The sequence below is a fragment of the Lygodium microphyllum genome, chromosome 8 (genome assembly GCF_053477565.2).
Source record: "Lygodium microphyllum isolate KBCC chromosome 8, Lygodium_microphyllum_v1.1.10, whole genome shotgun sequence".
Taxonomy (NCBI): domain Eukaryota; kingdom Viridiplantae; phylum Streptophyta; class Polypodiopsida; order Schizaeales; family Lygodiaceae; genus Lygodium; species Lygodium microphyllum.
This window is the reverse complement of record NC_141142.1, coordinates 124,801,555-124,814,536: the sequence shown is the minus strand read 5'-3', so window position 1 is coordinate 124,814,536 and position 12,982 is coordinate 124,801,555. Positions and strand designations below refer to the sequence as shown.

The 12,982-nt window shown below is 40.3% G+C and overlaps 1 pseudogene; it reads right to left on the bottom strand.

Moving 5' to 3' along the window:
- Positions 1-353: 353 nt before the first annotated feature.
- On the bottom strand, positions 354-995 carry LOC148032824 (accumulation of dyads protein 2 pseudogene; annotated as a pseudogene).
- Between the last annotated feature and the right edge of the window lie 11,987 nt (positions 996-12,982).

Here is a 12,982-nt window from a genome sequence, read left to right as displayed (position 1 = left end):
ATTATGAGAATGATGATTAACATTCGTAGCATCCCTTCATTCCACATACAATTCAGGAAGTGTCCGCTGGTAGGTGGTGGCCGGTGTGTAAACTATTGTGGACGAACACTTATTGATAACGAAAAGTGTCCACTGCCCAGTATGTAAGCAGGTGGCGGACAGGTGACCGCCGAAGTCAAATTTTCCTGTGCCCACAAACTGGGCACAGATTGGGCGGGCAATGGCGGTGTGTAACCACCCTAAGGCCTTCTTGCGTCCTGCGGGCCTCAGCCTGTAATCGGCCTTAATTTCTATTAAATAGGCTAGAAAAAGTGTTGGCAATATACTTTACATTTAAAATAGAGTTGTGGGCGCTATTGCGCCTCCAGGTCGGCGGCGTGAGAGACACGGCTGGCGGCTGGCAGAGAGCGGTCGACGAACTTTCCTAGCGGTAGGCGGAGCAGGGGCTGCTCTTGCGTCTCCAGGAGCTCCGCCAGGGCGTTGTAAAGGGCCAGCACGCCCGTGAACAGGCCCATGAAGCCCCCGGCCCTGTGGAGGCGGACGGAGGCGGCGAATTCGCCGGAGGTGAGCAGGACGAAGGTGGCAGCCACGGCACAAAAGAGCGAGAAGAGGGCGCGGGAGGTCCTGGCGCTTGCCATCAGCATCACGAAGGTGAAGAGGGTCCAGCCCAGCAGGTAGATGGCCTTGGCGTGGGAGAGCGCCGCTGTATTAGCTTGGTAGGCTGAGTCGACGCCGAAGGATGGCAGGAGGAAGCAGGCGAAAGAGATCCAGAAGGCCCCGTAGGAGGCGAACGCCGTGGCCGAGAAGGTATCCCCGTACCAGAACTCCAGGAGGCCTGCCACTGCCTGGGCGGCGCCCCCATAGATGGCAGCCAGGCCCACCACCGCATTGATGGGATCGGAGGCGCGGACGCCGAAGGTCCCCGCATTGTAGCTCGACAGCACCAGCGTCGTGACGGCGAAGCCGAATAGTCCCAGGGGCGCTGGATTGGCCATTTTACGAGCCCGCGCCGGCTCTGCTGGCGGCGCCGGCGAATGATGAGAATTAGAGGAGCTCTTGGACATGCAGCTTAATCTGTACTGTTCTATGAAAGTATCAATGTTATATGTCGAATGATTGAGTGAGTGGGTGAGTGGTTGATGGGTTGTCTCGAGGCTGCGGTGGTGGCGCTTCTTATAAACTGCACCGCCCGCCTTTCTTTGCTATGGACGCGCCCCTCTTTTGAGGGGCACGCAATCGGGCCGAGCGCCCAAAATAATAAATGTGGAGCGTGAAACCATCGGTACAACTATGAGCGACGTGAGCCCACCGTACAAGTTTGTGTGCTGCGCAACCCCCTTCCATAAATAAAAGAGCGGTTCCCATTAGGCGCTTTCATGGAAACCGTTTCCAGGAGTTTCCGTCAAAAATCGAAAACCCTTCTTGTCCACATGGGGCCCCGGACGGTGTAACACGTTCAGCTAGGGAGGTTTCTCTTTTATACATTTTCTCATTTGTTCGATTTTTAAAATTATATTTTTGAATTTTTAACGTTAAACCAACCAATTAATCACTATTCAAAGTATCCATAACGAAGCACTAGTGGGAACATGAATGAAAGTGAAAGCAAAAAACCAAGGTGATATAGAACAAAAATTTTGCAGCTGGTTGAGGGAGTGCTGCTTCAAAACTGAGAAGCTACCATTGCTTAGGTGGACAGTTATAGCATGAAAAAAAAAACCAAGGTGAAAGCAAAAGCATGAAAGTAGGGTTAGGCTTCTCGCAAAAGCATGCTAAGAAACTCTTGCAAGAGGCCTTGACTCATTTGCAACAAGGAAGGAGGTTGATCAATGAGTATCGATAATGTCGTCGCCGTGCCTTTGCTTGCAGGCTCATCTCCAATTGCAACGCCATGCACAATGAGTATTTTGAGGTAAGCCTTTGTTATAAACTCTGCTTCAATCTCCATACTCATCACTTGCTTCGATATAAATCCTCCCTGTGTTTTTCATTCCTTTACTATTGTAGCTTTGTTTCTTTTTGCTTTTGCTACCTTTACTTGTTTTGATGAAGATCTTATGTGTGCCTTTCATTCCTTTATATGGTAGAAGTTTTACTTTCTCTTGTCCGTTTTGAAGATCACCTGTGTATTTTTCATTCCTTTGCTATCGCATCTTTGCTTTTTCATGCGTGTTCTTAAGCCTTCACTACCTTTTATGTTGTCTTTTCTATGTTTTCATGGCTACAATGGCAGCAAGCCATTGCTCAGCTTTAAGTTGAAGGTTTGAACTATTCCTTTTGACTTAGCGATGTATTGCAAGCCTTTACAATGATGAGGGTTTATCTGTTGAGTTACGAAATGCTAAAAATATAATAAAGTAAATAAATGTGTGTGTGTGTGTGTGTGTGTGAGAGAGAGACCTGATGATTGACACATCGACCTACAAATAAGAGATGTAAGAGAGAGACTCGATGATCAAGACATTGATATGCAAGTAAGAGACATAAGTACATTGTGACTTTTCCTTCTCATGCTTACGCTTAATACGTCACCCTTCTCACACTTTTGCTTAATACATTAGGATTAATGATTAATGAATCATGGCATAGATTGGTTGTGTTGTTATGGCATATCGATTGTGTTGTCGTGGCACAATGATTAGTATCATTGCATCGACTAGTTTACGTTTATTAATTTAATATGTTTTAGATAATCAATTGGCTAAAAGGTAAAACTGTTATTACATTTATTAAATTTTTAGTTTATATTTAAGTAGTATTAGTTAATTAGTTAGACTTATGTAGTATTTGTAGTAGTTAATAGTTAATTATACTACAAGGGAATGGGGGTATAGCGATGATAGTTTTTGACACAAAATAGCGGCGTCCCTATTTGTTTTGATGCAAATAGCGACACCACTCTAAGAAAAAAAAGTAGCGAAAAGCTGAGTGCAGCATTTTGCTGTTGGGAGAGAGCGAAAGAGATTGTAGCTTTGGGAGGGAGAGGGAGAGAAAGAGAGGCAAGGAAAGCTTCTCACTGCCGCGGGCACAACCGCTACCGTACACAAAGAAGAGGGAGAAGTGCACGAAGGAGAAAGAGGGGATGTCGTGAAGAGGAGACAAAGAATCTATCCTCGGGCCTTTATAGTAAGTACATTGCCTCCTCTTGGTTTGTTGTCATTGTGCTTTCTTCTTTTCTTTTGTTTGTTTTTTTTGAGAATGAGATGCATTGAGGGAGAAAGAGAGGAAATGAGAGAGGGAGATGAAGAAAAGAAAATGAAGAGAGAGAGAGAGAGAGAGAGAGAGAGAGAGAGAGAGAGAGAGAAAGAGAATAAAGAAAGAGATAAAGAGAGAGATAAAGGAAGGGAGAGAGGAGAATGAGTGAGAAAACAACGAGGGGGCGGAGAGAAACAAAGAGAGGGGCAACAAAGAAAGAGAAAGAGAGAAAGAAAGAGACGAGGGAGAGAACACGAAACAGAGAGTGAAGGGAGAGGTGGAGAAGATGGTGAAGTAAAGAGAAGAAGGATAGAGAGAGAGTGTGTGTGAGAGTGAGAAAACAATGAGGGAGATGGAGAGAAACAAAGAGAGGGGAAACAAAGAAAGAGAAAGAGAGGGGGAAGAGAGCATGAAACAAAGAGTGAAGGGAGAGATGGATAAAAGGGTAAAGTAAAGAGAAGAAGGATAGTGGGAAAAAAAAAGAGAGCTAGAAAGAGAATTGGAGAAAAAGAGATAAAAATAGAGAGAAAAAGAGAGATAGAAAAAAAAAGATAGCGAGAGAAAGAGAGAGAAAAACGGAAACAATGAGAGAATTAGAGAGAACAAAAGTATAGAAAGGGAATGGTATAAGGGGAAGAGAGGCACGACAAGGGGTGGGGAGAGAGAGTATTTAATGCCTTGTTTTATGAATTTTTTATTTTTTATATTTGATTTTGATTTTAATGAGATATGTCAAGTGCGAATAAAGATAAAATGAGAGAAAGACATAGAGAAAAGAAGGAAGGGAAAGGAAAAGAGAGAAGAAGTGAGAGTGGAGAGGGAAGATGGAGGGATAAAGAAACTTTTAATAGAAATAGAGAGGGGGGAGAGAAGCAAAGAAGGATGAAGGGAGGCAAACAAAAAAAGAAAAAGAGAATGAGAAAAAAAACCTATTGTTCATCATAATATAGATAAAATGGAAAACGATGATGGTTGTGATGTCCAAGATCGTGAGACGTATCTTAATCAATGTGTCCTGTGTCCTTGCTCTCAATACAAGATGGCAATCAGAAGAAAGTGTTGCTTATCTATAGAATATGTATGACGCTTCGGTCAGTTCCAATCGGAGATCATTGGTCAAGCGATCTCAAACTTTGAGCAAACGGTAAGAAAAGTATGTATCAATCATGCATTACATTCACAAACTAATTGAATATCATATATAAAAATATTAGACCCATAAAATTTATATAGGGAGGTGATGTCTCATCCCAAGGAGGAATGTACCTATTGCGGCTAGTTAGAAGAGTTCATGGGCATGTGATGGATGGAGTGCTTGAGCCAATCTACCACTTGGAAGGCACGACTCAGTCTATATCCTCAATACTGGAGGAGACATGCAGCCTTTCAGACCTTCCTCCAATCTTGGAGCTTGAGATGGAGGCAATGATTGATGCATTGATGCCCATGGATGTCAAGTCATCTGATTCCCTAAGAGAGGAAGCGTCCATATAATTATATGATGGGTGTTGAGTATCTCGCCTGAAGACACTACTTGCACTCCTAAGTGTGTATACGGGTGGAGCAATGCGAGTCTGGCCGAGTTATTCAAGTATATTCTATGTATGCTTCCACTACAACAAAAAGGCCTCATAGACGCACTTTTAGACGTGATTTTTGAATATAGAGAAAATCTTACGGGCGCGTCTATCCGCCCGTCTATCTACGCGTCTACAACGTCGCGTCTATAATCGCATATATGAACTAATTTACACGCAAAAATAGACTGCAATAGACACACATATATACGCGTGAATACAAGCGCATAATAAACCAAAATTGCTATTTATTTAATTTATTTTGTGCGTCTATTAGCACGTCTATCTGGCAGTTAGACGGGCATATAGACACCCTCGTAGACGCGCTTTTACAAGCACCCATAGACGCAAACGGAAAACAAAAAATCTTTTTTTTAAACAAATATATTTATTTTTTTTTAAAATTTGAATTATCTGGCATGTGTATGAGCGCGTGTACTCTGCATTGTAGACACACTTATAAACGCGCATTTTCTGCAATTTAGACGTGCGGATAGACGTACAAAACAGAACTGAACCCTCCCATACATCAGATTGTGCATTTGGAAAAAGACAATGGATCTAAAAGCACAAGAATTGAAAATAAAAGTCCATGTATTCATTATAGATCAAAAGCATTTATATGGGGAGTTTAAGTGCTTGCGACCTAAAGCATGGCCGCAAGCAGTAGGCTCAAAGATGGATAATACATATACAAGAAAACAAGGCCATAGAGGAGGTATGGTGCTCCTCTACGAATCCGAAAAAGAAACATCTTCGCTAGCACCACCATGGCTACTAGCATCGCTATCCCCCTCCTCGCTATGCTCCACATCCGGGTTCGCCTACACACATAAAAGATCAAGGTTGCTTATGTAGACATGGTGGAGAAAAAGTTATAATTAGCTATACTTTTAATAGAAAAGTAAGAAAAACATACCTCCTATGGCTGTCGAATCCTCATAGCCTGGTTGTATTGGTCCTCAGTGATGAGACCCTCCTCATAGACGTGAAGCCATGTGGTTGCGCGGTTATGGCCTCGATGGTAACCTACCTCTCTAGGAGTAGGTATCCTACCAACGATAGTAGTTTGCAAAACAATTATGAGATATACAAACAATTCTGAGACACAATGTATTAGAACAAATAATACAAAGAATTGAAAGAAATATAAATTTTAAAAAACTAGAAATCAAAATATACTTACAAAATCTGCCTCCCACGACTCTCTACGGCCCATCCGTAATGCGACGATCCCATAGTTTCCATTTGGATGCGTCGTGCCTCTACATGCTGGCGACTCTTCACTTTCTCTGCTGCTTTCTTCTTGGCTTTCTTCCACTCTATGCAGTGGCACATAGGTGGTTGGCTATAGGCTCCACGCCCCTCCTCCTGTCTCTATAGTGAGTCTCTGGCGCGTGTCATGAGGTGGGATCTTTTGTTGTGAAGCAAATCCCTCACTTTTGTGCGTCCCCAATCATCTGAGAATCGCTGACCCTCAGGATTTGGGTACCTCCTATAGACTGCCCTCAATACCTCCTGCCTCAAGCTGCTTTTTTTATTTTTGAAGTAGACGAAACAATCTTTATACGTCACATGCACGACGCTCCTCATGTACGCCATTACATCCCTTCCTTCATCATCATGGAAGATGCCACCAGTATCTGTAACTCTATAGTACTGGTGTACAGGCTCCTCTACGTGATCTACTGGTGAGGGTGATCACTCGCCACCTCCTAGGCAACCCCCACACAAGCCTCGTTCTCCCCCTCGACTCTCCCTCCTCCCTCTCTCTCAACTATCCTCTGCCTCACTGGATGCACGTGCTTCTGTAGATGCACGTGTGTCAGCTGACACTTGTGCTTCAGCCGATACATGTACAGGTGCTTCACGTGGAGTACCTGCACGTGGAGTATCTGCATGTGGAGTACCTATAATTGGATTTTGGGAAGTAGTGCCAGGCAAAGACGTTAGAGGCATTTCAGACATGACGCTGAACATCTCGTTTGCTGTGGGAGAGTGGCTAAGGTGTCTGGTCATCTCTCCCATGAAGTCTTCCCTACTAGGAAAACCTCCAAAAATGCATTGATCCCCCTGCCGAATGAGGCCAATGTATCATTTATGCGATCCAAATCCGGGTCATTGCTAGATGAACCAGGATACGATATCTGCAAAAAAAACACAGAAAAAAGACAAATTTATTTACATGCAAAAAATCATATATTACCTTCATTCATACTTAAATATTTTCAAAGAGATTTCTTTAGACATTGAGCATAAAACTTAAGTGCTAATGCTTCTCATAAACAAGAAAACTAATAAACACAAACATGGGATTTGCCACATTCATCATTGCAAAAATATATTATTTTTTATCAGAGCTAGGAGAGTTGGCGTGTATATGACCGCGTCTAAATTGCAGGTTAGACGCGCTCTCAGACGCGTTCCTAAAGTCAACCCTCTGCCTAGAGCGTGTCTATTACCGCATCTGAGATGCAGTATAGACGCGCTCTCAGACGCATATTCCAAGTCAATGCTCTGGCGTGCGTGTGTATCATCTCGTAGAATGCAGAGCACATGCGCTCTGAGACCCGTCCTCAGACGCAATGAGAGAAAACATTTCTTTGTGTCTATACCTGCGTCTACACTGAATGTAGACGCGCTAGCAGACGCGCTCAGTTGGCTAATTTTAGTCCGACGACTGCCATTGATGATTTACAAAATGCAATACATAATAGAATAAAAAATCCTAATACATAGACAAAGTACACAGAGAGAGAGAGAGAGAGAGAGAGAGAGAGAGAGAGAGAGAGAGAGAGAGAGAGAGAGTCACCTTGGGTGTTTGGTGTGGCGGGTGGTGGCGCTTCTTCCTTCTCCTTCTTCCTCTCCTTGGTTACCCTCCCTTGATGCTTGCTTGCTTGCTTGCTGCTTCTTCTTCCTCTTGTTCTCCTCTCTCTTGTTCTCTCTTTCTTCCTCTCCTTGGCTTTTCTTTTTCCCTTCTTATGTGTTTGAAATGAAAGAAGAGGTGAGTCATGAGGAGATGAGGCATGAAGAGACTGCATGTCGGCTAAACTCAAGCTTCAGAATCGCAAAAAACGTAGGAAAGGAAAGGTGCAGTTTGAAAAGAAATGATTTAAGTATGGTTTGAATTTTGATGTGTGCGTCTATTTTGGTGTGTATATGCGCGTCTAAGGTTTATGTAGACGCGAGTATAGATGCGCAAATAGACACTAATATAGACACGTTAGTAAACGCGGATATAGACGCGCATTTAGGCTTTATCATAATTTTTTATTTTTAAGATAAGTTTTGATAGTGAATTCTTATCATAAGTTTTAATGTATTTATGATGAGTTTTGTGTATTTAAAATTGAGATCTTAGAATAATTAATACGCTAGCTTGAAGTTTTTATGTAAACATATGAATGACAAATATTTTGATGTTGTCATGAATTAGGTTTAATCATGTTGTCGTCATCACCTAGTGCGATGCATGCTGATGAGTCAACGAGCACATCCTCAAGTGAGGATGACACATTACGTCTTCATAATCAAGATGCATGGCTATGACGAAAAATTAAATGCATGTGTGATTGTTGTCGAGGGTGTATTTTTTGAGCACATTGAATTGCAATGTCACGCCTCAGCTTGTATGGAGAATGGGATCAAGAAAAATCATCGGTATTCATTGTTTTTTTAAACCACTAAGATTGCTAGTCTATGTTACTCAATATATATCAACGTACATGAAACTCCCTTTTGTGGTTGAGCAGGATGCGGTGCCACATCCTCAGATGCTCCCTCCCGGGCGGCGTCGAGAGGCTGCAAAACGTCGACGCGAGGAGGTAGAGTATTCAAGAAGAGTAGAGACTCACGACCATGATAGTAGCCCTCATGAAATGCCCCATCAAGTCGTAAAGGATGAGATTTTGGACAACATGGTACACCATCTATTTTCGCAATCGGTTCAGGGAGAAGGTCACTCTACGAAGCCAGATGATCCACTATACGTAGCATCATCTACTCCGTTGTATGAAGGTTGTACGTACTCTGTTCATTGTGCATCCCTCGAGATACTTAACTTGCAAATAATTTATGGATGGAGTAATGTCAGTTTGGATGCGTTATTGAAGTAGGTATCAATTTAATTTGGCTTATGAATCATAATATTAATTGTTCTATTTTGAAATCAGACAAAAATATATGTTGGTGGTTTTTTAACTCACTTTTAAAAATATATGTAGGTTATTATCACAAATACTTCCAAAAGGAAACAAATTGCCAACTAAGAGAGAGCAAGCAAGACATTACTTGACATCTTTAGGAGGCCTCAATTATGTCAAGATCCATGCATGTGTCAATGATTGTGTCTTATTTCGTGGGATTCATGAGTTCGCACGAGAGTGTCCTATTTGTGGCGAATCAAGATACGAAGTGAAGATCAAGTCAATGGATGTGCCTCGTAAGGTTTTGTGACATTTTTTTATTGTTCCACATATAAAACTTATGTTCAAGTGTAAGTCTATTGAAAAGCTCATGTCATGGCATGCTAGTCATCGTTCAAGTGATGGAAAATGGAGGATCCCTACAGACACACCGGCATGGTAACATATAGATAATTTGTGGCCTGTTTTCAAAGAAGAGCCAAGAAATTTGAGATTTGGTTTAGGTATGGATGGAATCAATCCATTTGGCATCAAAAGCACATCATACAGTGTATGGCCAATGGTATTGGTGAAATATAATATTCCTCCATCCATGGAAATTAAAAAGGGACATGTAATGTTATCCCTTCTGATTCTTGGAAAGCACAAGGTAAAAAACATGGACATTTACTTAGAGCCTTTGATTGAAGAGTTAGAGATGTTATGGGAAGTTATTGATGTGCAAGATAAAAGCGCATCTGCATCCTCTAGAGATTTCACATTGAAGGCTATGTTGTTGTGGACCATGCATGACTTTCCAGGATACAGAGAGTGTTCATGTACATGTATATAACTCTATATTTGAAATTCAAGACTTGAATCAATTGTATTTTATTAATTCACTTGTTTGTTTAGGTTTAACCACATCAGGATATTATGCATGTCCTATTTGCGGTCTCTCTCTAGTTTCCTCTAGGCTGGCACGTTTAAAGAAGGTTATCTATGACAATCATCATCGATTTCTTCCTATTGATCATCCCAAATATGTTCTCCCTACTAATGGAATGACTCCACAATCTCTAACCATTCGAGATTGGAAGGAGAGATGGATTAATGCCGATAGCCACCCTCCACATGGCATGAGTCGGTAAGAAGTGCATTTCTCTCGATTGACTTTAAAGTATTTAGCATGATGAATTGTTTACATAACATATTGTTTGTTTATTAGGTTCTCTATATTTTTTCATCTTCTGTACTGGACTGAACTTAAGATCAATCAACTGTTGGACCCCATGCACATATTCAAAAATATTGTATCTACATTATGGGATCACTTGATAGGGGCTCGTGATTCAGTCAATGTAAGGGAGGATTTATGTAACATTGGTCACATGAGACGAGCTTGGCCACGCATTGGACCCAGAGGAAAGATTGAGCTACTCCATGCACCTTGGATGTTGTTAAAGAATGAGGAAAAAATAGTGAAGGAACAAATATATAGCTTTCAAACACCCACAGGATGTATGAGATGTCTCAAGGGAGCCTTCATAAAGAAAAGGAAAACAGGTGTGGAGCAACTATCTGGTTTGAAGTTCCACGATTGGCACAAAATGATTCAAGTAAGGGTATTTCTAACCATGAATATAGTAATTAGTGGAGTAACTATGTGTAAAATTTGGGATATGATGACTTTTTCCTCAACTAATCATTTGATCTATGAATATTGTTTACATTCAGTTCGTACTTCCTATTAGCATATCCCATTGTGTATCCAAAGATGTACGTGATATCATTTACAAGATGGGAGAGCTTGTGAGGTGTGTATACATTGTATTTTTTCATTATATATCTTTGAATTTCTACACAAAAATAAATAATTCTCAAATACATCTTGATAGATACGTGAGCTCGAAGGAAATTGATCCAAACACATTGCAAGATGCTCAAGTATTATCTATTGAGGTGGTTTGTTTGGTGGAGGAAATTTTTCCTCGATCCATTTTGACTACTCAATTACATTTACTCGTACATTTGATTGATGAGATTGCACTTTGTGGGACAGTTCATGCAAGGTGGATGTTTTTTCTTGAGCGCTTAATGAAAACCTTGAAAGATTTTGTGAGGCAAAAAGCACGGCCTGAGGGAAGTATGGCTAAGGGTTGGTTAGTGCAATCATCCCTTGTTTATATCTCTGAATATCTTGTTGAAGTGGACCCCTCTCAACCACGACTATGGAAAGATGATGAAGACTTGAGGATGACCTCTATAATACCTCAAGGAAAAGAATGAGTAAAGTGCTAACAAAAAAAGAACTTCGTAAGTTAAATAGTTTTTGTGTGCTCAATAGTGATGTAATGAGAAAATGGGTGACACTATATAATGAAGCAAGGGCAAGAAGAAAAAGCGAAAGACAAGCATTTCACACCAGATATGGACGTAATGTCTCATTTCCAGATCATCTAAATGCACTCCCATATCATATTGATATAGATTGGTTACATGAGGAAATGGAGAGAATGGAAAAAGAGGAGAAACTTAATATATCTCAAGAAAAGTGGGAATATGCACGAGGTTGCTTATCAAAGGCAAGACATACTATCAATTAATTTGTTTCTATAAGTTATATTTTATATAAATAATTGACATGTTTGATCTTTTATCTTTTACTACTAGTGCACATTATTCAATGCTATTTGGTGTGAGGGTAAACATCTTCAAACTCAACGTATAGATAAAAAGAGAAATACCCAAGATTGTGGTGTGCTTGCTCACTTCGAGGATGCCAATGGTACCATGGAAGGTTATTGTGGCTTGATCCAAGATATTTTGAAGCTTGACTTCAGACGATTCTTTATATATGTATTGGATGTGAAGTGGTTTAAAGAAGTGGTAACAAATGGTGAGCATTGCACAATCAGATGTCATCCAAGTGGTTTTGTAATCATTGACTCTACAAAATTTCACCAAAACAAGAATGACACATTAGTACTACCTCAACAATGCGAGCATGTATATATGTAAAAGCTAAAATTTTAATATGTATACATGTGACACATATACACAATATAATAAGCATTTAAGTTTCTTGCTTTTGTTTTTCAAATACAGGTTGTGTATCATCTAATGGTAAACAATAACCGATGGTGGTATGTCATCTCTATATCTAATCGTTCAAAACCAATATATGGTAATATTACTGACATGGAGATAGCAAATGACAATCCAACAATTAATGATGATGTGCACGATGACACCATAATGGATGATATGAGTGATATAGTACAAGATGAACCTTGCGAGGATATTCAAGGAAACGCAGAAGAAGACAATAATGTGATTGTCGATGATATTAATGAAGTTATTGAGCAATATAGCAACACATCTAATAGTGGGATAGACTTATTTGTTTCGTTACCTCTTGGTAACATAGACCTAGAAGTAGATAGTTTAGCAAGGGCTGATCTCATTGAAGATGAGATGGATCATTCACTGTAACATACTTAATTTGCTTAATGATTCAATGTGTATTCTTAATTCTATGGTTTTTATCATGCACACACATGCATACTCAAGAATCAATAGTCAAGTTTAAAGCTAAATTGAATTTTCCATAATAAAAAGGAAGTATTTTTTATCATCTTCAAGTAGAGAAATTACGAGATACATATTGCAATGCTTGCTACTAATTGTATAATAAGGTTTTTGTCACTTGCCGCTAATTACTTATATCAGGCTTGTCAATTGGAGGAACTGCCATTCATTAGAGAGCAATGCAAAGATAATTATTAACTCTGGTTTTTTAATTCAATGATTCAATGTGTATTCTTAATTCTATGGTTTTTATCATGCGCACACGTGCATACTCAAGAATCAATTTCAGGTGGTTAAATAATTATTAACTTTGGTTTTTTATTATATTAAGTCTAATTTTAGGTGGTTAAATAATTGTGCGTCTGGTGGCGCATCTATATTGACATCTATTTATGTGGATATATAGACGCAAAATTCGCGTCTATTTACACGCTCTTTTATACGCACATATAGACGCAATGATAGACGCGCCTGACTTTGCGCGTCTAACATGGG